The 27,953-nt window shown below is 49.3% G+C and overlaps 1 protein-coding gene across 1 annotated transcript in view; it reads right to left on the bottom strand.

Moving 5' to 3' along the window:
- The window catches only part of SND1 (staphylococcal nuclease and tudor domain containing 1), a 419,471-nt gene that overhangs the window by 25,244 nt on the left and 366,274 nt on the right, over positions 1–27,953 (bottom strand). The window lies entirely within an intron of this gene.

Below are 27,953 nucleotides of genomic sequence, written 5' to 3'. Positions count from 1 at the left end.
AGGGATAAAACCTGTGTCCCCTGCACTGGCAGGCTGATTCCCAACCACTGCGCCACCAGGGAAGTCCTCAAAGGGTTTTATTAAAGAATAAATGAACAGACCCAAATTAAACACTTAAGAAGAGTCTGGCACATAGTAACTTTTCAATAAACGTTGTTACTTTGCAAAGAAACCCCAAATTGGATCAATTTTTCCTTTGCCGAAATCCTTTTCTTGTTCTCTACCAAAGTTCAAATTCCTTCGTACAGTAGAGGATAAGCTCCTTATAAAACTGGGTTCTTACTGGTCTCATCTTCTACCATTGTGGCCCTCATTCTTTTGCTTTAGCCACGCCAATCCACCTCCAGCTCCACACAGATGCATCGTCCCAGGCCTCTGTGCAGGCTGCTCCCTCTGGCGAGAATGCTTCTTCCTATTACTACACCTGTGAACTCCTACTCTACCCACCATTAAGCTTCTGCGCACTGGAGCCACTCCTCTATATACTTAATGCTTTTCCTCACAGCACTTTGTTCACACCAATATTAACTATAGTATCATCTGATGGGCATTTATTAATGGTCCACCTTATTAATGGCACATGGTAGGCACACAACAGATAGACGATGAAAGGGAAAAGTTCCTAGCTTCTCCAGACCCCTGGCAGAAGGAAAGTTCCTGGGACAGAAAACTGTCTTTGGGGAAGTCCAGTGGCACCCACCTGACTGGAAAAGGCCTGTTTCAAGAACCCCTCTAAGGTGACAAGGCTGTCCCACAGCTGCCGCATCACAGCAGGTCTGCTCATAGGAGCCAGAGGGGCAGAAACTGGCTTCGGTCAGTACGGCCAGCAGTGATGACTCAGAGGCACCCAGACGTCACGAGCAGAAGGGGCTGCTTTGCACTTGGCTTTGCCTGTACTGAACATAACTGCAGCGAGCCTGGGCTCTTCTCTTTATCCAGGCAGGAGTGCAGGCAGCAGCTGCATGGGCCTCCCCTGGTCTCCTACACACCCCCCACTCCTGGCCACCACCCCTCAGCAAGGCAGGGGTAGGAGCGAAAGCTAGAGGAGGAGTTACGAGGACAGGACAGGGCCCTGACCACCGTCAGGTGCTGAATCCTCCAAGCCAGGGGCTGGGCGTGCCCGTCAGGCCACGGTCAGCTGAGGGAACATCTGAGCACAGGGCTGAGAAAGCCTCAAGGTCTCAGGCCCTTCTAGGAGAACATGGACCCCAACGAGGAGAGGCAACTGCGGCTGGAATGGAGGAATCTGGGGTGTGGACTGGGAAGCCAACTCCTGGCTCGGACTCTTCAGAGTCGTCAGAACTGGGCTGTGGCTGGGGAGGCCACCCAAAGGCGGTCGGGCTGGGGCAAGAGGGTCCAACGCTGAGGGAAGGGGACACGGGGCTCCTTCTCCTTCACCATCACCTGGTCTCTTGGCAACAGGGCCACAGACACCAAGCCCTCTAGCAGGCCAGAAAAAGGCACCAGAGAGAAGGACTGAACAGAGAGAAGTTCCACACTGGCAGCCAGGGACCAGGCAGTTTACTCGTTCCATTGAACTGAATATAGGAAATGGCAAACAACGTCGACACAAAAACACAGAATGCTCATCCCTGACTAACGTCAGATCAACTACATGAAAGCACAGCTGAAGGCACTGAGAGGATCAAGGAGCACTGTACCCAGAGGGGGACCCCCTGCCACCCCGCCTTTCCTTTCCTCCTCATGTCTGCCTCCTCATCCGGCCAGCTAAGAAGGTACCATCTCCTCTGGGCTCCTCTTATGCAGCCCCCCACTCCTGTAGTCACCTGTATCCTTCCTTAAATCTGTCCCCACCAGGCTGTACATCGTGTGCGCTGTGTGCGACTACCCAGGTAGGGCACCGTTTTCCGATGCACACGAAGGCCATGCGCTAGGGGGCCAGAAGCCCTGCTGACTTACATCCCTGGACGGGCCACAGAGAAAGAGTCCTGTCCTCTCACCCCACTAAGGAGCTGCTCTCTCAGCCCCAATAGAGAGGAGATCTGGGCATTTGGGGGGACTCTGCCCATGCCTGATGCACGTTCCCAAACTCTGTTTCAAACCTACTGTAACACAGTAAGGAAAATAAAACACCTTTTGAGACGCTACAGAGCCCCTGCAACTGTAGTCTTTGGGTCCTGGCAGAGCCAGTGGGCTAGGGCTGCCGTGTGTTCACCCTCCTGTCACTGGGAAAACTGGAGTCTTGCTTTGTATGACCTGGAGGGCCCGTGATCTCTCTGGCCTGTCAGTAATGCAAAGAAAAGCCCGTGGGTAAAAGCCACCCGTTATAAGGTCTGAGTGCATACAGCTGAGACTGGGATAAATGCAGCCTGCCAGAGGCTAGATCGGCCTGGTTAATGATCCTGACCCCTGCACTCTTCTATGGGTTGAGGCTGGGTTTCCTCACTGCTAACGACGATTTTAAAGTGGCACTGCTTACACCGGCAGACTGAGCTCTCATATGCCATGAAGCCTCCCCAGACTTCCCGGGCAGGGCTAGAGTTTGCTCCCTGGCCCCAGCTGCCTCTGCCCAAAGAAAGGCTGCGAGTGATGGGCAGGGGCTGGCCTGAGTATTCTGAGCCCTCTGCTTCTCCACGCTGGGACCACATTCCCACTTCCTCCTCCACTGGCAAAGGCTCCTGATGCTGCTGTGGGCCTTGTAGTCACCTCCTGAAAGTTCCCAAAGCCACAGGAAGGAGATCAGAGCAAGAGAGGGTGGAACATTAGTGGTAGGAAAGGACAGTATGTAGGATGGGTCAGCAGCTTGGTCTTGACGCGACTGTCCGTCCATCCTCTTGACGGGAGCCAGGGTTCCATTAATCACAATTATTTCTCTTGCTCCCATTTCAACCAAACGTCCCCAGTACAATTCAGCTTAATGAGGTCCCAGGAGCTAGTGGGTAGCCCCTCAGTGCTACCATTTGCTCAGGCTGACTGTGCCCTGTTCCCAGGCAGGGAGTAGCTGTCCTGGGTGCCCCCCGATGGGGCCAAGGCAGCCTCATTTGCCCTGCTCCACCTCCCAATTTGGCCGCACTAAGCAGACTTCCACTGACAACTGCTCTCTGCTCCACGTGGGGAGCCCTCCTCCAAGATAGGTATGTTCTAAAGTGGAGACAGGAAATGAAAACGTTCACTATCTCCAGCTAAGATTTCCCAGAAGTCACAATTAAGAGGTTTTAAAGCGAATCTCTTTGACTCGGAGAAGCCCAGTGAGCCTGACCTTTGCCTAAGCCTAACTGCTTGTTGAAGGCTGTTCCGATACAGCTACTGCTGCCAGTGTGGCTTCTCCCACCATGGATGGACTTCCTGCCACAGTGCCCTCGGAAAAAAGCTTCGAGACTCCGCCACTCAGTGGAAATACCATTTAAGAATTTGATTTCTTTTAATGCTATTCGGAGGTGCTCTCAATTGCTCGCTGCTCCTGAGGGGCTGCCTAGAGCCAGTGGGCAGGAAAACACAGAGAGGGAAGGTCAGGAGGAATAAAAAGGAAGTGAAAGGCCAGCCCTGTCCTCTAACTTAAGCAGGTCCTCACAGGGATGCCTCAGGGAGGACAGAGAGAAAAAGAAAGGCTAAGAGGAGATTCTTAGCATCTTGTACCTTCTCAAAGAGAGAATATACAAACCAGGGCTCACCCCCCCCATCTCCCCAACCTCATTTCCTCTTACTCCCCATCAAGGACCCTCCACCCTGGCCCTGCTGATCTGCTTGCTGTGTAAGCTGCCCAACCCCACCTGGCCTCCCGTAACCCTGCCTGTCCCTGAGGCCACGACCCTGCATCACAGCTGGAAAAGCCAGATGAGCAGCAACCCCTGCACTGCCAGGGGAGGTGCAGAGGTGGCAGAGCCCACCCAGAGACGTCTGCTCGTTTACCAGTAAAGAAATGCTAAGACAGGAATTCCCTGGTGGTCCAGTGGTTAGGACTCCATGCTTTCACTGCCGAGGGCCCAGGTTCGATCCCTAGTTGGGGAACTAAAATCCCACAAGACCTGTGGTGTGGCCAAAACCAAAAACAACAACAAAAAAAGAAATGCTAAGGCAACCCCTTTCAGGAAGTTTCTGCCCAGGAGTGGAGAATGAAAACGTGTGAAGCTGTTTGTAAGGGGCGACCTCACACCACTTCTGTCCTCCAGGAAGCCTTCCCTGATTCACTCTCCCTAACAAAGAACTCCATCTTACTGCCCATGTCCCGAATCAACTGCTCTACCTTGTCAACCCATAAGCTTTTATGTTATGGCCTCTGAATGAGGCTGTAGGCCTGTCTCCTGTCAACCTACCCCCAGTCCCTACAGCCTGTCCTGAGCAGCAGGATTCTAGGCAGTGCTGGAAAGTGCATGATGGAGGAGGATCCTGGCCTCCTGGGAGAGGATGTGCCTGGCAGGGCTCTGTCGTTTCTGGGCAGCATCTTCTACATGGCTATATTCCTGGTTGTTGTGCAGAGCTTCCCTAGCAAAGACAGCTTCCAAGGCCAGGAAGGCAGCAGAAAACACAGGTTAAAGCTATAATGGGGTACAATGTACCCTGCAAGGGGAGATGGCTGTGGTTCAGCCTTGCATCTCTGAAAAGACCCAGCAGGGCTGGAGAAGGACCAGGAATGCCGAGGTGAGCTGATTAAAAGAGAGGAGAATGTCCAAAAGTGATTAGGATTCTTCAAAATGGGAAGACAAATGCTGAAGGAACTGAAATGGATAACAAACATGAAGGATATTGGACTTCCTTGGTGGCGCAGTGGTTAAGAATCCACCTGCCAAAGCAGGGGGACACGGGTTCAAGCCCTGGTCCGGGAAGATCCCACATGCCGTGGAGCAACTAAGCCTGTGTGCCACAACTACTGAGCCTGCGCTCTAGAGCCCACGAACCACAACAACTGAAGCCCGTGTGCCACAACTACTGAAGCCCACGCGCCTAGAGCATGTGCTCCGCAACAAGAGAAGCCACTGCAGTGAGAAGCTTGCGCACCGCAACGAAGAGTAGCCCCTGTTTGGCGCAACTAGAGAAGGCCTGCCCACAGCAGCGAAGATCCAACGCAGCCATAAATAAATAAATTTATTTTAAAAAAAACAAACATTAAGCATATGTAAAGAGCCCTAGGAATTACTGTCATCAACCAATCAAGAAAGAGTTATTTGGCATCTACTAAATAGAAAAGCAATGCATCAGGCCCTGCAGTAGACCCAAATGGATGAAAAAAATAACTTCTGTCTTCAAAGAACTTAAGATATGGTGAAGCCACATCATGGTAACCAGTGACAGAACGCCACATGACCACCGAGTGGTAGCACAGACAGCAAATACTGGAGGGGCTCAAAGAAGAGAGCCAGCTCTGAGGGCTGGAGAGTCGGGACGCTCTCCAGGGAGGGGAGGGGCCGGGCATTACAGGCTGGGCGGGACATCACAGGCAGGGGCAGGGCAAACACATGCTAGTGTGCAGAATGACTCAGGCCACACTTTGGAAATAATGCATGACTGGTAGGAAGGAGCAGGAAGGAGGGTAGAATTTCTGGATAGAAAGGGAGGCTGAAGTCAGTGGAGGTGCAAGCAGATGTTAGAGGGACGAGAGAGAAGGGATGACAGAGAGAGCAGAGGCCACGAGGCGGTGTGTGCAGCCCAGAAGAAGAGCTCAAGAGGACGGCCTAGAGGGACGGGGTGGGGGGTGGGACAAGTCATCCCTCCTGACAGGTCTGGGACGGATGAATCGGGGGTGGATCCTGTACATTCTCAGGGAGGCAGAAAGGAAAGAAGGAAGGGTAGGAACCTAAACGAGATGCACAAAACCCCTGTTACAGTCATGACAGTCGGGAGGCAGGGATGAGAGAAATGAAAAGGCGCAGCGGCGGCTCTTCAGTGGACTGTGCTGGCTAGAGCCAGACCGCACTGCGGGGAGACGGGAGGCAGAAGGAGGGGACAAAGGCAGACGTCCCAGCCTGGACCAGGCTTGGTCTGTTAGCATGAGTTTTTACTCCTTTCTTGCAAGACAGACAGCAACACGCTTTGTGCTCAGTCCTACCTCCACCCATCTGCCTCAATCCCAATGTTTTCTCCTGATTTGGGGGACCTCATCCACTGGCAGAACTGTACCGTGGTTACCAGTGAGAGCTCTGGAGCCAGACTATCCGGGCTTGAATTCGGCTTCTGCCATTTAGTAACCCTAGGTGAGTTATTTTAAGCCTCTGCTTCAGTTTCTCCAAACTGTGACACGGCAGTAATAAAACTGAATGCCTCCCTCCTAAGGAAAGTGTGAGGTTTAAACGAGGCAGCCCTCAGAACAATGTCTTGCACACAGAAGGCACTCAATAAACGTTGGCTCTTCCTATTGGGTCAAGCACATAGCGTGACAACAGAAACACATTTTGAGTGTACCCAGGTCACGGAGTGACTAACCTCTGGTTCTCTAAGGGAGAAATTAGGGGCCTTTGGCCAATACACATTCTAGCTTACTTGGTCCAAGCCTTGGCAGGGCCTGTGTGACTCTCAGAGCCACATGGGAGCTTTCCTTTGAGAGAGGAGGGGGTCTGAACTAGAGGTGCTGAGTTCAGCCTGGTGCCCCGGCGGATGCCACCTGACCAGCCCGGTCTGAACCCTGGCGATTGCCCCGTTCAGCTGAACCAGCAGAGCTTTCCAAAGCTAGTGGAAAATGTGGATTTGCTTCTCTAGTCTCATTTCCTACCACCTCTTATCCCTCTTCTACTTACTACTTGGACTCTTTGATCTGGGCACACAATGCTATGTGTTCCCTAAACAGACACGGAAATGTCACCTCGCTGTGCCTTGGCACATGCTGTCTGTGGCACAATTTCCATTTCCCAATTTCCACTCTTTCTTTCTTCCTTAGTAACAGGCATCCTTTTAGTCCAGCCATCAGTGTGGCCAGATTAAGGACTGTCCCCTCTCTCACACCACTGAGATTCAGTTGAGACATTTAAAAAAATTTATTTATTTTATTTTTTTGGCTGCGTTGGGTCTTTGTTGCTGTGCGCGGGCTTTCTCTAGCTGCGGAGAGCTGGGGCTACTCTTTGTTGCGGTGCGCAGGCTTCTCGTCGCAGTGGCTTCTCTTGTTGTGAAGCACGGGCTCTAGGCGCGCGGGCTTCAGCGGTTGCAGCACGTGGGCTCAGTAGTTGCCACATGCGGGTCCTAGAGTGCACGGGCTTCAGCAGTGTGGAGTGTGGGCTCAGTAGCTGTGGTGCGCGGGCTCTAGAGTGCAGGCTCAGTAGCTGTGGCACACGGGCTTAGTTGCTCCGCTGCATGTGAGATCTTCCTGGACCAGGGATTGAACCCGTGTCCCCTGCATTGGCAGGCAGATTCTTAACACTGCGCCACCAGGGAAGCCCTCAGCTGAGACTTTTAAGTGGGAATTCTAAGAAAGTATTTGCTCTTGCTGGGCTTTCTCTCTTTCCCTTGGCATCCTGTCAAGAAGGAAGATGTGAATGGCTGGAGCTCCACAGCCACCTTGGATCTCGAGAATGGAATTCACATGCTAAGGGGAGCTAAGCAGGAGTTTGAAAGGGGCTCAGATCCCTGTTGACACTGGGAGTCACTGTACCTGTTCAAGACTGCCTGTGTCTGGACTTTTTTTTTTTTTAAATGAGAAAAGAAGTAAACTTCAATCTTGTTTGAAGCAAATGTGGTTTCTGGTCCATATCAGCAATTGAACGCAATTCCTAACCGATGCACTGGTACCTCTCTCTGGAATCCATGTCCTCCTTCTACCCTTGGCTTGGCTGATGTCTACTCATCCTTAAAAAATTGGCCTCAGCAGTACTTCCTTCAGGAAGTCTTTTCTGAATCCCCTGTTGTACTCTGAGAGAATCCTGTGAGTTGCAGAGCAGGTATCACCCTGCACTCTGATGAGCTCTTGAGCCTGCCAACTCCTTGATGGCAAAAAAAAATAGCTTACTTGACTTTGTGGTCCCAATTCCTAGCATGGCACCTGACACAGTAGAAAGTCAGTACATGCTTAGTAAATGAAAAGCAAATCCAGATGCCAATCACTGGCACTCAACTATTGATTTATCTTGGCCTTTAAGAATGTTTGATTCAGAGAACATAAAAGGAAGATTATCACAGAGAAACAAGACCTTTCCTTCTTCTTATTACTGATCCAAACATAGTCCCTGCATATAGTTCTGGGGAAAAGGCCTGCTCTGAGGACCCACCACATTATGGCCGTACCCTTCTAGTTACTGCCTTGAACACAGGTTCTGTCTGACAGCAGGGCTAGGCAGGGGGTAGATCACAAATGCCCCAGGCGAGAAGGTACCACAATTTCCACTTCCACATCTGAAGACCAACAGCTCCGTATCAGAGGGAAGAGGGAGGGGAATTAACATTTATTGGGTACCTGCTGTGTGCCACACACTGAATTAGGTTCACAGTCATGCATGTTGCCTTGTTAATCCTCACAACCTTTTTATGCAGTGATTATTTTTAGTCTCACTTTTCTGATAAGGAAATGAAGGCTCAGAGAGGTTAAAGAAATTATCCAAGGTCATTTGGTAAGTACAGAAGCCAGAATTTGAACACAGTCCTGTGTAACTGCAGAGCCTGGCTCCTGTCACTAACCAGAAGGCAGAATGGTTGCTGACATGCAGGAGAATGGCACTCCCAGATGTCTAAGAGTTTCCTGGAACCCTGCCCCAGGGAGTGGTTGGCCCATTAGAGGCCGGGAGGGGGGATGAAGGCATGCTGAGAAAGGCCAGGAAGTGGACCTGGGGAGAGGCATCTGTCTTCCTGCTGGCTCTGTCTGCTCTGCTCTTGGGCTGAGGGGTGATGTGTCAGCAGAAAGGAAGAAAGTCATTAAGAAAGCCGAGGTTCCCCTCCGCACAGATCTGCCCGAGCTTGTTTCCCCGATGATCCCACGCTGAGCACTCTGGTTAGTGGTGTTCTGGGCTCATTACCCTCTGGGACTCGCTGCACCTCTTCTCTGTTGGTTGCTCAGCATGAGCCCAGCCTTGGGGAACTCATCACTACCTCTCCCGCTGCCTGGGAGAGCCACGGGCTGTAACCCATTCTCTTGGGCCTGCATCAGGAGGCGGTCAGGCTAGAGCACCCCCTTGCCGCTTGTCCTGTAGGTTCCACTGCTCCCATTTCATTCCACCCCTGCTGCCCTGGACTCCACAGAGGAACGCTAGAGCAGACATCCAGAGACAGGCTCTCACCTCGGAAGCTACAGGGGCTCCTTTAAATCCCTGTGGTGGGAACATCAGCCACACTGAGAAGCCAAGGACACGGGAAATTGGTCTGGGAGAGCTGCGGGGGGAGGGCCACAGGCAGTGGAGAAGGTAAAGATGAAGGACGAGGTGAGCCTGGCACACCTTTCCGCCTGCCTCCCAACCCCCGATTGGATCTGCCCTTTCAGTCCTTTGATCAAAACAAAATCCTTCTGGCTTCCCCAACTGAAAACTAAGTTTATAATTGAAAAGCCCAGAGAATTTATTGCTGTGGAGATGAGGAAATGTAAACCTCATAACCTTCCCGCAGGCCAACAGATCAGGCAGATATCCATCCTATTAGAATAACTCTCCTCTGCAGATATCCACCTTATTCAGCTAAATGGTGAAGAAAGCCTGTCCCCACACCACAGAGATGCTGTGTGTATTGTTCTCTGCTCACCTCTCTGAGTACATTCATCAGCCCATTTTGATTCCTCTTGAAATCTGCCTCAGAATTACAAACTGCCGAGTGGCAACAGAGGTTTTAAGTTAAGCATTCCCGGGCGTAGGTGAGCTCGGGAAACGGTGGGTTGAAAGGCAGGTGGGCAAGATTTAGCGCTTCGTGTGCGGGGTGGGGGAGCTGAGGCTCATCCACAGGTCTGGATCCAGCTGGGGATGGGGGAGCCGGGAGAGGGGGCAAGGAAAGAGGGCAGGGAGGAGGAGTTTACAAGCTCTCTGGTCAAAGGGCCAGACACGCGGCATGACAGAACGGAAACTACTGGAGACCGAACCACTGCTAATGCTCACCTCCACGCAAGGCATAAGTATCTGCCGTGCAGAACGATGTATGTGCGAGGTGGGGACCCCGGGAGGACAGTCGGCCAGGTACTGGTGCCTCCCTCTGCTTCCCTTTGGGCATTTGTGGGTCCCACGACTCCAGCTAGTTCTGGGTATGGGACAGCAGAGGCAGTACTATCGAGGCTTGTCTTGAGGTCGGTTTGCATTAGGAGGTGAAATGGCCTCTCTCTATCCCGTCTTACTGCCCCTGGAGTGGACTACGGAGCCTGAACCAGGATGCCTGTGTATATGTGCTGCTGCTGTTGCTGCTACAACTGACCACCGCGTGGGTGGGTCACTCAGCCTCAGAAAGGAGGCCCAGGGGACCGCAGATGACTTACTGACAGTGGCCTTAATGGTGCTCAGTGGTACGGGGAAGACGGGCAGCAGCTCTCTGGGAGCCCGCCCCCTGCACCAGCCTTTCCCACTACCTTGGTTTATTTTCTTTTACTGCAGAGCGGCTCCTGTGTGTGGGCAATGAAGGTCTGACTGCTGTCCTCCACAGGCCTGGGGTGGGGGAGCACTCAGCTTGCTGAAGTAGGGCAGCGTGGGGTGAGGAGGCCCAAGAAGGGGCTGATTCCCTCTGGCGCATCCCTAGGGGAGCAATACCAGAGCATCCTCCCTGGGCATGAAAGGCCCTTTGAGGACCAGCAGTCGAAGGAGCCACTCAAACTCTGGCTTATCCCTAGGCTCCTCCTCCAGGATCCCCATCCTCTGCTTGCCGGGTTTGCAACCCTCCCCCTCCCCAAGCACCTCATCTTTCTCAGCTGCTATGTTCCATCCTCTTGCTCCTGGACAAACCTCCTTCCACTGCCATCCAGACATCCCACTTCTATCTTTTGAATGATTTTCTGTTCCACAGTCTTCTAGCTACTGGGGGAAAAAAAATATTGCCTTCCAAAGTGACTGGCCTCCTGCAACAATTTTCTTTGACACCTGTGAGTCATTCAGACCCCTGATGGGAGGGCAGGCAAGGGGGGAGAATTACTAGGCATGGCCTCGGACAGAGGTGGGGAGCAGGGTAGAGTTCTTCATTTAAGAGCCAGCAGCCTTGGGAAATGGAAGTGCTGGAGTGGCAGAGGGTTAGAGAGGGTCTTCTTGAAGTTTCAGGTACAGGCTTGTATGGGATAAAGGAGGCTTTAGGGAGAGGAAAGAGAAGCTGCTAGCTGACTTACTGCCAAGGCACAGGGTGACAGTTCTCATAGCCCAAAATGGTTTACAAACACAGAACCTTTGCCAAAACTTGTCCTTAACAATTTGAAAGCCTTAAAACCCTATAATTGCCTCTCTAATGAGAGCTTTTAAAAAGACCCTTCTCCACCAATTGTCTACAACATACTAATCTGGTCACACTCTGCTCAAAACACATCTGCAAAATTTTTAATTCAATCCATTTGATTTATGCTCTATTTTATGCCAATCAATTCAAGATAACTATGGGTCAATTCTGTATGCATTAGACCCGCACTGCTCATTACAGCAGCCACCAGCTCTAAACTGGAAGTTCCTAAAGGGCAGGGGCTGGGACTGGTCTCTTCACATCACTTTTCTGACTATAATTCTCCTGCCCCAGGGGACCCATCACTGTAACACTGAAGTCCCAGAGGGAATGATTTTCAAGGCACAAAGTAGGGTGGGATATAAGATTGGCATTCCAGGCACAGCCCATCGGGCCAGGCTTTGGACAAGGAGATGGATTTCGTCTGATTTCCCTTGACGGACGAGATGTGTTCAGCAAACAGCCTGGCCTGTGGCCAAGCTCCGACAGGCATCGATCAGGCTGCAGTGTGAGCGTGCAGACATATACCCAGACCTTGCCAACGTCTTGGCCTGGAAGACGGTTCTGTCCGGACCTGGGATGGCCACACCCGCCACGGGGGAGGCTGCTGCAGAGCGGACTGTACTGATGGGGGGAAAGGAGGCAGGATGGGGCCTCCTCAAAATGCCCATTCTTGGTTGGGAAGACAAGCAAAAAGGGGCACTGGGCGAAGGCTGGTGTAAATGGCCCAGTAAAGCAAAAGCAGAAGAAAGGGCGAGCTGGCGTTCCTAGCCTCCTCCACTTCCCCTGCCCAGCAGCTCGTCTGTACCTGGTGCTGCCCTCGGGCAGCCCGCGGGAATTACAGAACAGCCCATCTGAACCAAAGGTCATCTTGATCTCCTTCCCAATCCAGATGTCTTCCTCATACTTCTGGGAGATGGTCAGCTTCTAGCAAAATATTCCCTAACAGGGAGTTCTCAAAGAAGAGTCCATTCCACTATTTAGAAAAGTCGTCTTTCAAGTTCACCCTGTACTTCCTCTTACTGGTCTAAGTTTTGTAGTCTGGAGCAATTCAGAACAAATCTGATCACTTTTTCTTATTTACCTGCAGGTAATTTTGGGAAGGTTCTCTGAGCCCAAATACCTCTCTACGGGGTTTAGCAAGTCCACAGAAAGCATCCGTCCCCTGCCTCCTTCCACATGGCAGCCATTCATACTATTAATATTTATTCTGCTTTTTCTTTCCATCCCTAGTGACTTCTATGACTCCCTGGTCCTGGATCCCAGCCACCCTCTATACCACCTGGTCCCTTCCTAGGAATGCGCCTCCATTTATCAAGAACTCTCTAAAAACAGTCAGAACTGAACACAGTACCCAGATGTTGCTTCAGCACAGCACAATAATTACATCCTTTGAACTATACTATTTTCTATTAAAGCAACTTTTATCCATCGTCATTTCACACCGTTGTTAGTACACAGTTTGTAGTAAACAAAATGCCCTGGGGTCATTTTCAAATGAACCGCCATCAAGATAGGTCACCTTCATCTTGTAATTGTGTAACTGACTTTTTGAACTTGAACACAGGACTCTGCATTTGTTAAAACTGGTAAATTACATTTCACCTTGTAAGTTACAACCCATCTCTCTCCATACTTGCAAGAAATTTTGAACCTTGATTTTCTGTCCTAGCAGAACACAATCTTGTATATCTCAAATGTGATAAGTATGCCTTCTGGGCTTCCACCCAAATCTTAGGAAGGGCAGACAAACCCAGGGTCAGTAACTTAAACTTGTATTGTGGCTCCAAGATGCTCCGTAAGTAAGGACCTGGTGAATACTGTTGAGAAGGAAAACCCTATGGTGGGAGCCTGTGGGAAGTCCTGGAGGCACAGCACAACAGGCAGAACCAGGGAAGGACCAGGTCTGAATTCTTCCCTCCAGAAGCTCGTCTTCGTAATTTAGCTTTCAGATACATGAAGCTACTGCCTTTTACAAGGATCCAGAGATGGATTTGGGGTATGAGTCTACATTAAAAATGGAGACGAAGCAGAGAAGAGCTTAAAAACATCTCGGCAATGATGCTCTTCCTCAGCTCGGGAGGGCTGACCTGGCTCTGTCCCCTCTCAGGGCCCCTCACATCAGCGGCTCTGCCTATCTTCTCGGAACAATGGTTCTCGCAAATACTTACAGGAACTCTCGGGGAGAGGCTGGCTGGGTCATAGGTAGATGGCTACAGGAATGCAGAAAAGGAACTTGGCGGCAGCACAGAAAATGGATTTGCAGGCGACATGATAAATGGAAGTGGGACTTGGGCCCAAAGACCAGGGGAAAACAGTGTGATGGAAGACCAAAAAAATAAAAAATAAAAAATTAGCCAGGAACTGGAAGATGAAACAAGTTTTTGTTCAAAGATTGTTCCAATGGCGTCTGAGGGGCATGTGGGACTCTCCTGGGGTCCAATTCCCTGGATTTTATATGGCTATGAGGTCCTCTTTCTGGATGGTTCAGCAGCAATGATCTCCTCACTATGGTGCAATAACTGAATTGCTCAAGTCAGGGAAGGAGAAACTTGTGGAGGTCTTTTCTCCGTGTGAGAGTGGGGACTATGAGTGTGAGCTACCTGGGGGAAGGCGGGGGGGAACGGTGAGGTGTGGGGAATCTCATCCAACTTTTCTTTTCAGGATCTGCTGGGTCGTGCTGACTCAATCTATGATATAAAGATGGCCAGAAAACAGTGTTTTTGTTTGTTTGTTTTGTTTTTATGCGGTACGCAGGCCTCTCACTGTTGTGGCCTCTCCCGTTGTGGAGCACAGGCTCCGGACGCGCAGGCTCAGCGGCCATGGCTCACGGGCCCAGCTGCTCTGCGGCATGTGGGAGCTTCCCGGACCGGGGCATGAACCCGTGTCCCCTGCATCGGCAGGCGGACTCTCAACCACTGCGCCACCAGGGAAGCCAAAAACAGTGGTTTTTGTAAAACTTCTTTGTCTACTTATGGACATTCATACAGAAGAACCCTCCACATACAAAAAAGAGGAAGGAGAGAAAGAAAAGGGTGAAAACTGAATAAACAACGCTTTCTGTTCACGTCTCTCTTACACACGCATACACACAAGCACACACACGAACGTGCAACTAGCTCCTGATTCAGCCTTCTCATGAAGACTGGATGGGACCAATTATGTGGTACCCGAGGCTATGTGCCTGGGATAGAGGGTGTCCCTGGGGTTAATTCTTCTTGATACAGAATGCAGTGCTCTCTGGTAAGCCCTTCCTATGTGTGTGTTTACCCCGGCCTCCCTGGTTTTAGCCAAGCTTTCATTTGATGACCCTAAGACATCAGCGCAGAACCTCTTTCACCTTCACATCACCAGCAGAGATGCACTGTTCCCCTGACTTATTCTCTCCCTTACTGCACTCCAGGGCTCTCAGGTGACTTTCTTCCCACAACTCTGCTTACTTAATGTTTTATGGATGAGGATAGTAAAGGTTAATGAGTTAAGTGTCTCATGTGTAAGGCCATGCAGCCAGCATGTGAAAGGGCCAGAATTCAGAAGTGGGCCTCTGATTCCCAAGTCCACATGCCAACAACCACAGCATCCTGCTGCACGAACGTGGCAGCAGGCAGGAAGCTCTTCCAGTCTTCTGGTCTTAGCAATGAACTGAGAGGCAGAGGGTGGTTCGAACCATGGTGGACCCAAGAGGAAAGGGAAGGAAGAGGTGGACCCTGTGTCGGGATGGCAACGGAAGAGAAACCTGTCCTCCTTGGGAGGCCTTGGAGGAACAGGGGAAGCTTGGGGAAGTGAGCAGCTGTGAGAGGAGGGACCAGGAAGAACGAGGGCTGGGAGATGAAAGCCCAGAGCAGCCGGGCCTTGTTTCTTTTATCCAGAGTGGAAAGAGAAAAGCTTCTGGGGGACGAGGCACAGCGACAGATCAATCACTGAGCCCTCCACAGTGCTGGGAAACTCAGACCTGGAGAGGAAGGGTGGAATGAAAAGCTCTGGGGCTTGCAATGATCCTGGAGCTGCTCATGTTAGGGTAGCAGAGAAAAAGGGGTAAAGAGAAGAGACTGGGGAGGGCAGAGACTCACAAGTAAAGGTGCTGACCCCACCTCCATCCCCGGGAAGGACTGCAGGGTGAAAATACCCGAGGCTGCTCAGAAGATATGAAAGGCTTTGCAATGCTGCTAACCTTCCCCTAAAGGTCTCTGGTGGACAGAAAGATGGACATAAAAAACACCTGCGTGAACAGCTGGAAGGACTGCAAACCAGAGCGCATCCTGACACTGGGCTAAACCAGTGGGCAGAGGGGACACGTCGCGGAGTGATTAATATTTTATGTGGAGAATGGAAGATCTCTTACAGCAGCAGGGAAATTACACAGACACACCTACGTCACCTCTCTAACAGCTTCCTGCTCTTGCCCCCAAAACAAAAATCGGTCCCGGCAGCTCTCTCCCCCATCCACACAGAGGGACAGGCCACCCCTGGGAGCTGTTTTAGTCGGTGACACCTTCTCTCCCTCCCTCCCTCCCTCCGTTCCTGAGGCTGTTACCAAACAGCCTGAGCTTTCCCCAGTTCATCCCACTCTTTCCAATCAGTGCTAATTGAACCACTTAACTCAAAGACAATAACATTTGTCGTTTCAAACCATTAAGAAAAGCGTCTCAGTTCTGCAGAAGGCCTGCTCTGGGGATGGCAGCACCCGCTCACATACAGACATGCCCCCAAGGCACACTCAGCGTGTAATAAACATGCACATAACTAACAGCTCCAGGAGAAATTTTGCACAAGCATGGTCAGCAAGTGTCAGCCTGTCCTTCACAAGGGGGTTGCCTGAATTATTAAAAAAAAAAAAAATCACTACCAGTTCTAATTCAGCACCTGGAAATTGCAGCTGTGGTCTCATCCCCTTCCATCCAGAGCTTCTAACCTCTTGTGTTCTCGGAGGTCCAGAGATGAACAGGAAAGAAGAGAAATGTAGACCCCAGGCCTCCCCACACTTGGCAACTAGAATCTTTGTGGGGGAGATGGGAGAGGGGAGATGGAAGAAGTTCTCTCTGACCTCTCCTCATCTCCCATCATAAAGATGCCCACCAGCAACAGCATTACATCACGAAGAGGCGCATGCGGCACAAAGGTTCGACATGACCAGAAAGAACATTCTCTGCTACAGTTTCAACACCAGTCCTAAAAGGCCCCAGGAATGAGAGGGCTCGGGAGAAGCAGAGCTGCAGACGTGGACGAGGGCCTGGAGGTGCAACGGGAAGAAGGAGTGAAACAATGACCGTGAGGAAAGGGAAAGGAGAGCGGAGAAGGGGAGGGTGGGAGAGTGACCCCCAGCCCTGTTTTAACACTGTGAACGGAAGGAGGAGAATGTACTTTTAGTACCTTAAGAGTGAAAATAGCGCAGGGGAGGGGTTCTCATCTCAGCTCTGCCACTACCGTGTGCCAGTGTGACTTTATGGCTTAACTTCTCTGGGTTTGTGATTTCTTATCTCTAGATGGGGGATGGGATTAGACTTCTGAGCTTCCTTCCAGCTCTCAAATACTCCGATTCCAACTCTTGGCTCTGCACCCCGAAGTTGCATGCCCAGTTCAATCCCCTCTGCGTGTTCCTCTCCTGCTGGGAGCAGGGCCAAAACTACTCTGGTGCAGGCCCCTGTCTTCTGACTTTTAGGGCCTCTGCTCACCTAGTTTGTGCTCTTCGAGCTTTGGGACTATGCCAAGAGGGGTTGCCTCTTCTGCCACTGGGTTCCAGAACTGACGCCTCCCCCTAAAGTCCCACTGAGTGACATCAAGCCTCATCAGTTCTCTGACAGCTGCTGGATCTGCGAGAACAGAAGAGATGCTGTCAGAATGGAGACAGGCAATCGCTAGTCTGACCTTTAAAAAGGGAAAAAAGAATGGAGCAAAAGAAAAGGAAAGATGGTGAAGTCCATGAACCACAGGTAAGAAAGCTTGAAGTCTGTCCTGGACCAAATCCCAGAAGCAGTTGTTGAAATGTAGTTTGTGAGTTCTTAGAAAGCAGTGATCATTAAGAGATGACATGTTCATGAAAACTAAGTCCGACTAACCTCATTCCCTTTGTGGGCAGGGTCACTTGGCATCACCCTGCTTTTTCCAAGGGAGTGAATCATTTTAGATGGGGCAATGACAGGGCACTGAATGACAACCACAAACCGTGCTGTTCCATTTTCAATTATTTCTCAGTGACTCTGAATAAATTAAGGAGAAAGTCTTGATTTACTGCTAATCTGTCTTTAGCATCTCTTTAACAAAACCGGGCAGACCTCAGGCTCAGAGCCTTGCTGGCAAACAGGATTTAGCCAGAATTCAGTAACACTGTTCTGCATTCTCCGTATTTATTTTTAAAATTTCCTTTCATTTATGATAAGTGATATGTTTCCATTTTTAAAAGTTCCAAAATAGTTTCAGAAAGAACAGAGTGATTTAAAGAAAAATATTAAGGAGATAACAGTATAGAGGGTACCTGGACTTGGCAATAGCACATGGACAGTATAACGAACGCCTCAAGTTCAGGAGACCCAGCTGTAAATTAAACGCAGCTGGGCAACAGCAGGGCCGGAACCACTTGGTGGCACTTTGGCTGCCCGAGTCTATGGGCACTTGCTGGGGAAAGGCCCGATGGTTGCCACTCAATAGCCATTTCCCCTTCTCCCTGCTGGCAAGTCTCTGTCCTTTTTCCTTGTGATATCTATGTGACTCAGGAAAATGTGACGATCTAAGTTATTTTTTTGTGCCATGGGACTTGCTGGCAGTCGAGGGAAACCTATGGACCCCTTCATAGAATAATAATATTTTTGGATACACTAATTAAAGTACATGGGATTGCAGAGGAAACCATTTACACTGAAACAGTTATTAAAATATTTTTTAAAACCCACCCAAATCAGGATATAGTAAATATATGTACTTCTTTATTAACACACCAAATAACAACATCTAGCAGTAGGTCTGACATCTATAATCTCAAGGCAGTGATAAGAGTAAACATAATGTTGAAATTCCTGCAACTATTATAATGTGATATAAAAATACTTGTGATTTCCATTGGTGACAAAATCACAGATACACTAGTTTTACTATGATTTTTGGCTTACATTCACATTCAAAGGACATGCTAAATTTGAGTTAGAGGCTAATAAAGACAGAATTTTCTCCCCATCCGAATTCATGGACCCTATGAAACCCTGGTCTCACTCAGTCCATCACTGGGGAGCAGAGTTCTCTTTCCTGGTGGCACATCACAGTTTAGTAGTGTCATCCAAATCTGGACAGTGAGATATAGAGGAAGTCAGGTGAGAGGCATGTGGGGAAGGATTTCTTTGCTTTTAAGAAGAGATGCAGAAACACACTGCTTCTCCTGCCTGTGGAGATCGGTGTGTGGGCATGCAACGCCTGGTGCTATGGCAACCATCCTGCAGCCAAGAAAGAACTGTGGTCACGCTGAGGGAACGGTTCAAACACAGAAGAGGAAAAAAACTAAGGTACCTGATTCTGACCTGGGGCCTCATCTCAGTTAAACTAACCCCCTGGAGCTGCCTTACTTTGGGACTGACTTTCTATGAGAGGTCAGTCTCTTGCATAGATGGTCTATTGCAGCACGAAGCACCTATAGCCTACAGTGACCCATGAGCCTTTTCCATAGTTACCTGTGTCTTTTTTAACCTACACAACAAAACTAGGTGGCCGCATACCCTAATGTTTCTGAGTCACAGGAGTTGCTCTGTGTCCTAAGCCCATCTGTCATTTTTTTCCAGCTTCTCAGGGTCATCAATGTACAACTGAAGAGTTGCTGTCTAATGAGAACTGACAAGATGGAGGGCAGAGGGATGGCTTATGCCAGGAGAGCTCTTAGCAAAGGCTGCCACCCACAGCATCGGCTCAGGGTTCTATTCTGGTGCAACAACTGGGGTGGGTAGGGGGAGGAGTCAGGGTTCATGAAAAGTTGGTCTAGGAAAGAGGGCACAGGTGGAGCAGAGTCATGAAATCAAGAGGTAGAAAGTCTAGGTTCCCAGATTCTTAACTGGTTTTGATTCAAATATCAGGACTGATACCATGCCAGTTCTTTAAACGAGATCCTTTTTCTTTTTTCCCTCATCGGTCCATCTCTGCCTGTAGCTTCTATTCTGTCGATGTACAAATCTCTCAATTCATAGCCACAAATCTGATAGAAAGCTTGGAGAAGACATCAGACAGACTGTATAATCTCTGCTAATCCTGTAATCAGAAGCTAAACCCAGGACACAAGTGCATTTGCAAAGTAAGGACTTTAGAAACTCAAATGGCATTAGCAGGCCAGAGAGACCAATGTAGACAATGACTGAATGAGACTCATCAATCCAGAAACAGATTCATTCCTTCCATTCCATGTGAGTTATGTGGAAAAAAAGAAAAAACGAATGGGAAAAGGCTATTACACCTGAGGATGAGAGCAAGGCCATCCCTAGTCCCTTCTCGAAGGATCTCTTAAATTATAAGTTTGGGAGTAGCAGTGAGAGGAGGAATAACAGATGGGAGAGGTTAGGAGCAAGGGAAGACCAGCACATTCCTTATTCTAAACCCCGTTTTATTATCTTCTCTGGGAGAAAAACAACGAATGATTCCAGCAAGGCGAGAACAAGGAAGGCTTTTAAAAATAAGCATGTTGTACATGCACAGGGCCCATGCAGAACATTCCTTGGTAACCAGCTTTCAAGTCACTGGTTTCAGAATTTCTGTTCACACCTGACCTGCTCCAGGGGACAAAGGTCTCTGTGAAACAGGTAGGGCTATATTTGCCTCCAAAGCCTGTTTTGTCAGGAGCCTGCCTGCCTGTCCCTTTGTGGATGGGGTCTGAAAAAATCTTCCTGCACTTCGCCTCAGGGCTGCAAAGCTCCTTGACGGTGCTGCATGGAGAAGTGATTAACACACCAACCAAAAGTGCCACAGGCCCAAGAGAGGCAGAGGGGCACTGGAGATGGGAGTGGGCCTGGGAGACACTTTCCTTCAGCCGAATGGAAATAGTTCCTTGGTTTTCTTCTCCACGAACCCCGATGTGACGGCACTGAGTCTGTGGGTGGGTCGCTGTGTGGGACCACATCCCTATTCCTTTTGGGGGACCAAACGTTCCTCAGGAGAAGCTGAGTTTGGGCCAGTGCAGGAGACCCTACTCTGCTAGCTTTGGCCCCTGACACAGCCTCTCTCAGGCCCACCGTCCTTCCTAGAGGAAGGTTACACTGTGGTCGGGTTACGCTGTCCTATTTAATGGGCACCCTATAAAAGTGCTGCAATGTTTAGTACATCATTTTGGTGGACTAAATATGGGGAACCGTATTTTTTTGATATTTTTGTCCAGAGAGTTGGATATCAGGCCCTTGATCAATATCTTAAAAATGAGACAAAAGTGGGGGGGTTATCCCTGGCAAAGGTGAAACCAGAATGAGAAACCCAGTAGCACTGAAATACGAGGGGACAGGCTCACCTCTGAGACGGACCACGTGTTGGGACAAAATTCAGTCAACCTCTCGGCTCCTCTCACAACAAATGCAGCCTAACACAGAGATGCCAGACCCCTACCCCATGCTTCCCAGTGCTATTGCCCTCCAGGCTCACACATGAGTCTTTAGGAAAATCCTTCAACACCTGCTTAATTCTTCTCCTTCCTAGAAAACAGTATTTAACAAGAATGGTCTTATTCACCTAAGCAAGCAAGTCGAGGTTATGTGTTCAGAAAGCTCGTTAATAACAAATAACACTCTTGAAGAGATAGACGCAGACTGAGACCGGAGCTGGCAGGCAGCCCACCCCTAAGCTGCGCTGAGAATGGGCAGGGCTGTCGACGGTGGTGCTGGAGGCCAGAGGCAGGCCTGGTCTCCGATCAGGGCGGGAGCCCCTCTTAGTCTCAGTTTGATAAAGACATTTACCCTGCAGCTCTCAGGTGTGCAGGAGCAGAAGGTCTGTCGCTGTTCAGACAACGGGAGCAAAAGACTGCTTTAATTGGTTAGGAAGTCAAAAGGCTCAGGCCAACACAGGGTCCTGCTGACCGAAAGAGAGATGCAGCAGCCCCCCCTGGAGTGTTGGACACAGGCTCCATCTTTCTCTGGAGGTTTCCACTAGAAGGAAGAATGAGAATGCCCTCAGTCTGTTGGTCAGTTGGTCTTTTCATACTCATCTCTCTCTCTTTCACTTACTGTCTCGTGGGCACACATGGCCTTGAACAGACCCCACGGACTGGCATTTGGAGGCAGACTGTCAGATGCCAGGGCAGGAAGGACAGAGCTGAAGTCGCTCTGTGTGCCTGGGATCCCAAGATGGTCTCCCCTTCGGGAGTGAACCCCAAGGGCTCGGGGCCAGCTCCAAAGCACCACCGAGTTGCTGGGCCAGCGAGGCCAGCTTGGGGGGAGGGAGGGCGTCCAGCCCAGAGACTGCTCACTTACACAAAGAATCCTTTCAGAGTTATTGGCTGGCAAGGCCCCTCTCAGACTTTTTTTTTTCTTTAGGGCTTGTGCACTGAATACAAATCAAGCAGCCTCGCTGGGCTGTCACACAAACTGGCCCCCGTCACCAAGAAAGTGACACAGAACAAGGGCTCCTCTAGCCAGGCTGTCAGTGTCCAGGCGTCACGGTAGCAGACTCCCAGACCCCTAACTGGGGGCCCCACGAAAGTGGGGCTCCAGCACCCCTTATCAGCAGCAGAGCCATTTCAGTCTGGCGTCCATCAGAGGAACAGTTCCAGGTAGACCAACACGACAGGTTCCCGAGCATGCCGCCTAGCATTCCTGGCTGGTAGTGAGGAAAAACTGAAAAGGCAGGGATTCATGGCCAGGGGCAGTGTTCTGGGGTAAAGGAGAATGAGATCGTTGTGTCACCCTTGTGTAAAAACAACCAAATCTACCTATCCGCTCTGGCCAAATTCCAAACTGCATGTGAGAGAGACAGTAAGTGAAAGAGACAGAGAGAACAGGAATATGACAGCCTGACGAACCAACCAGCTGGGGGATTCTAATTCTTCTCTCTACAACTGCTAGAGGAGCTGAAGGTCCTAGCTCCCTTATTTCACATTTACCCACCCCAAATTCCTCTAGGTATAAAGGTGATTCCCACTGGAAGCATGTGCAGATAGAACTGCATCTAAAACCATGGATCAAGGGCAGGCTGGAGGCTGGGGAGATCTCACACCTGAAGAGGCGCACGTAATGCAAAAGGAACGCAGCACCCAGGAAGCTGGGTGTCAGCCAACGCACCCATCGGTCGTTTGATGACTCATGGAGAAGCCAGTGGTGTGAGCTCCAGGCTAGGCTCCTGTTGTCCCCAGTGCTGCACACCCCTCCACTTCTAAGGGTAAGAGCCTGGCCTTTGGCTCAAGGATGGGGTGGGCTGAGGATGGTCACAACAGCAACTAAGAGACAAAATTCAAGCCCACATTTTCATTAGGGGTCCTCCAAGTCTCCCTCAGAAACTCCTTAGATCAGACAAATGAACCCACCTTATCAGGCCAGTACTGGATGATGAACTGAGGCCATACCAACTGGAAGTAAGAAAACCCGAGCTATAGCTGAAACTGGCACATAAAATTGAAAACAATGAACAAGTTGTGTGAGGCAGCTTGACGGCCACAGATGCTGATCCACAGAGACTGAACAACAGATAAAGAAGCCTGGGAAAGGGAAGGCAGTGCCTACATGGCACTGCTGTACAGGCCATGGAACAGCTACAAGAAGAAACGGCAGCAAAGGGCACAACAGGTTTCAAGCCAAATTGAACAGATTAAAAACACAGAAAAAGTTCCAAGCTGAGTATGTTTCTTAAATTCAGTCAGAAATGCCCTAGGGTAAGTATAGAAAGTGTGTTCCCATCTTGTTCACTCTCTCTAAACTATAAGGTCTTCTCTGAAGCAGTGACCTGCTCCATAAGGGGGTCCTAGAATATTCCCAGGAGAATAGCCCTAAGCCATGTGACTATTTTTTTTAAAAAATTATTTAATTTATTTATTTTTGGCTGCATTGGGTCTTCGTTGCTGCGCGCAGGCTTTCTCTAGTTGGGGCGAGCAGGGGCTACTCTTCGTTGTGGTGCATGGGTTTCTCATTGCGGTGGCTTCTCTCGTTGCGGAGCATGGACCCTAGGTGCATGGGCTCCAGTAGTTGCAGCACGCAGGCTCCATAGTTGCCGCATGGGGGCCCTAGAGTGCGCGGGCTTCAGTAGTTGTGGCGCATGGGCTCAGTAGTTGCGGATCGCGGGCTCTAGAGCACAGGCTCAGTAGTCGTGGCACACAGGCTTAGTTGCCCCGCGGCATGTGGGATCTTCCCGGACCAGGGTTCGAACCCGTGTCCCCTGCATTGGCGGGCGGATTCTTAACCACTGTGCCACCAGGGAAGCCCCATGCGACTATTTTTTTTTTTAAACAAAATCTGTGATATATCCATGGTCAAGGAAAGTGGAGTCACAACAGGAAGAATCACCTTCCCTCGTGGGAAAAGGGAAAGAAAGCCAATAGCAAAGCTGGGGAAGGACCCAGGTGGCCAGGCTCCCAGTCAGACTCTCCAAACAGCTGTTTGCTTTAATCTCCCCCCCTGAGTGTTTTAAATTAAGAGTCTGTTGATGGAACTGTTTGTTCTTCAGTCATGCAAAATTTAGGAACTGCAGCTAATAGAGATAAGGACCCTGGACAGAAGCTCTGGGATCCTCTCACTGCCCAGCCAGGTGCCCACCGACTGCACTAGAGCTCCAGCACTCAGTGGGATAATTATTGCTGCCTTTAAATTTACCCAGCTCTCCATAAAGCGAGGTAATGAGGCGCCCTTTACTACTGCTAGTGGTGATTGTCCTAACGTTCTTTAATTAGCGTTGGCATAGCCACTTTCAAAGCATTTCATCTTACAGTCCTGGTGTTCCCTATTTCAGGCTCAACAGCCCTCACTCCCTTCGGAGAAAATGCACTTTAGCAAATTTGAAAATGACAGGCACGTGTATCCATGAGCGCAGATAATCGTATTTGTGTACCTGTACTCGCTCTTCTGCTCACTCTTCACATATCCACAACTGCCAAGAACCCGTGAGCCTTGATGATACCTCCATAAAACTCTTGCTCATAAATCTGTCAGCAAGGGGTTAGGAATTTTAAAAACTGAGGACTGGCGAAACCTTATGATCACTAGGATCCTCCTTAAATTTCCCAGTATTTAAAAAAAAAAAAAAAAAAAGCTGATTTTTTTTTTTTTTTTAATTACAAGGTTCGGGGTCTTTTTTTTTTTTGGTTGCACCAGGTCTTAGTTGAGGCAGGCGGGCTCCTTAGTTGCGGCACATGGGCTCCTTAGTTGTGGCATGTGCATTCTTAGTAGCGGCATGCGTGTGGGATCTAGTTCCCTGACCAGTGATCGAACCTGGGCCCTCTACACTGGGAGCACAGAGTCTTACCCACTGCGCCACCAGGGAAGTCCCAAAAACTGGTCATTTTTCACCTATCTTTTCAAAGGTTTATGGAGTAGGGCTAGGGCTACTGATACACCATTAGAGAGGCCTGAACTCCTATTCATTTGGGTCAAAGAATAGTCCTCTTTCCTCTGAAACAATCAATTCACCACTATGATCTAGGTGTTGGGCACAAGATGGGAAGGGCCTCTGCTTTCATGGGGTGTGCAAGTAAACGAGCATTTCAGATGATGGTAGATCAAATAAGAAAATAAAAGCCAGGGATGTGACTATGATTGGTGGGGCTACTAAAGTACTCTAAAGGACAGGGTAGTCGTGGAAAGTCCCAGGAGAGCTGCTCAGGAAGGAGCCAACCACCTGAAGATGTGGGGGAAGAACACTCCAGACAGAGGAGAGAGCAGAGGCCCTAATGGGGAGAACCAGCTTAGAGTATTCCAAAAGAAGAAGAGCAGCATAGCTGAAGGGTAGGGGGTAAGCAGGAAGATGATAAAACATGAGGGCATAGGAGCAGGCAAGGCATGACAGCTTAGGGTCTGTGGTCCATGGTACACCATTTGGTCGTTATTTGAATTATGAGGGGAAGAACACTGGAGTGTTCTAAGCAAATCAATAACATGATCTGTCATAGTGTCACAAAGATGGCTTTGGTGGCTGTGGAGAACAGATTTAGAGGGAATCCTTTAATTTCTAGTTTTGAGTAAATGTTCTGTGATATAAGATGTTAACATAATAGTAAGCTGGGTGAAGACCATATCCTATAGTCTGAGTATGTTCAACCTGTCTCTGAGTCTAAAATTATCTCAAAACTAACTGTTAAAAACAGTGAGAATCACCTTATATCTCAAATGAAGAACGAAAGGTCTAAATTAGGTGCAATACCAAGAGCAGAGAGGGAAAAATAAAAGAAAAAAAAGGATTCTATCAGTAATTGACTTTGGATACAAATATTTCCCTTCTATACTAGTTTCCTTATTTTAAAAACTGAGGACTGGCGAAACCTTATGACCACTAGGATCCTCCTTAAATTTCCCCGTATTTTTTTTTTAAAAAAAAGCTGATCTTTTTTTTTTAATTACAAGGTTCTGGGTATTCTTTTTTTTTTAATTTTATTTATTTTTTATTTGGTTGCACCAGGTCTGTTACTTATTAGAAAGTAACAGCTGCTGCTACTACTATTACTATCAGCTAAGACTGACTGATTTTCCTTACTTGCTTCTAGTCCAATAATACCACAAAATAAATAGTTATTAATCCCACTTTACACATGAAGAATCTGAAGCTTAAAGAAGCAACTTATATACACAGCATATATTATACACAGTAGGCAAGAGAGAACCATGATTTGAACCCAGGTTTCTCTGATTCCAGAATATTTTCATAACCTCCACTATGGTATAATGCCCACTAACATGTATGTATGAATGCATGCATACATGCATTCACTCATTCTTTCTCTCTCTCCCTCCCTCTTTCATGTAGGACTCAGTTTGGGGGAAAAAAGTGTTTGGGCTTTCACCAACCAAAACATGAATAAATTTATAAAACCATTGTGTATGTGTGTGTACCTGCAGGCATGGACTCTGGGTTAAGGATCAAATTTGTGCTGGAGATACTCGAAAAGCCATTTACTCATAACTCTCACTCCCACATCTGCCTTTGTATCTGCTGGGCTCTGATCTTTAGGGCTTTCTTAATCTCCAATGAGTGGGAAGCTCAACATTTCTGTGACTTAGTTACAGGTGAGCCAAATTTTGTAGCAATGCCAAGACGTACCTCTAATATTACTGGTAAATGCTTAGATGTTCCAAGATCTTTGGGATAAAATCAAGAGGCCATGTAAAGAATGAGAAAATTATCAAGAAAAGGAATCAAGGCAGATTTCTTGAGCTTCTCTGGTCCACACGTCCCCTTCCCTCGGCTCACGTGATGTTTCCTAACTGTTGCACTGACTGAGGGAACCCTCTCTCCCTTTCCAACGGGAAGACCCAATGGCCATACCGCTGACACCTGGTTCCTCTCCTCTGCCCCTCACAAGCACAGGTACACAGAGGATGTACCTGCTAGAGGTAAGAGGGAGGGTATATCTTAAGTGGCACATCGCAGCATCACAGTGGTTTAACATTTGAATGCTGAATAGATTTGAGCTCTGTCACTGCAGTGAGCTGAATGAGCCCCAGACAGATAATGCCCACACCCCCACCCCCAAACCTGTAAATGTTACCCTATTTGGAAAAAGGGTCTTTGCAGATGCAACTAAGGATCTTGCAATGACATCACCCTTGATTGACCAGGTGGGCCCTAAATCCAATGGCAAGTGTCCTTTATAAGTCAAAGAGGAGACAGACAGAAAAGGAGGAGTCAACATGACGAAGGAGATTGACGTGATGCAGCCACAAATCAAGGAATGGGACAGTCACCAGGAGCTGGAATAGGCAAAAAAGGCCAGGCACAAATTCTCCCCTAGGGCCCCTGGAGGGAGGATGGTCCTACCAGATTTTGCACTTTTCGCCTCCAGAACTGCGAGAGAATAAATTTCTGATTTTTTTTTTTTTGGTACACGGGCCTCTCACCGCTGTGGCCTTTCCCATTGCGGAGCACAGGCTCTGGACGCGCAGGCTCAGCGGCCATGGCTCACGGGCCCAGCCGCTCCGCGGCATGTGGGATCCCCCCGGACCGGGGCACGAACCTACATCCCCTGCATCGGCAGGCGGACTCCCAACCACTGCACCACCAGGGGAGCCCTAATTTCTGATGTTTTAAACCACCAAATATGTGGTAATTTGTTATGACAGCCTTAGGAAACTGATATAGTCACTTACTAGTTCTGTGATCCTGACAAAGCATCTTAAATTCATCTGCAAAATGGGGAATCTAATGGCACCCACCTCACAGAGCTGTTGTGATGATTAATATGGGTACCGATCAATGCCCCAGGAAATGTTGCTGTTAACATCATTACTGTTACTGCTACACAAAGGCAGTTAAAGGGAAGGATAAACCACAGGGCCTGTACTGGGCTAGTGCACCTGAAGAGTACATTTCCAAGGCTTTTGGCTGGACCTCTCTGGGCTGTTTGACCATAAAGACAATTGTGGCTAGAATGGGCACCAACTGTCTATTCCAAAAGAGGCGGCAGTTGGGGCCTTGGGAGGTTTCTCCCTTCACTCAGGCCTGGCAGCCCGAAAAGAAACGGTTAAGCCCCAGGAAACCAGCCTCAGAGAAGAGGATGAGGCCCTTCCATTCTATAGCCCTTTGTCATTCTTATTAAGCATCTTTTC

This window comes from Pseudorca crassidens, chromosome 8 (genome assembly GCF_039906515.1).
Source record: "Pseudorca crassidens isolate mPseCra1 chromosome 8, mPseCra1.hap1, whole genome shotgun sequence".
NCBI classification, from domain to species: Eukaryota; Metazoa; Chordata; class Mammalia; order Artiodactyla; family Delphinidae; genus Pseudorca; species Pseudorca crassidens.
This window is presented reverse-complemented; position numbering and strand designations above follow the sequence as displayed.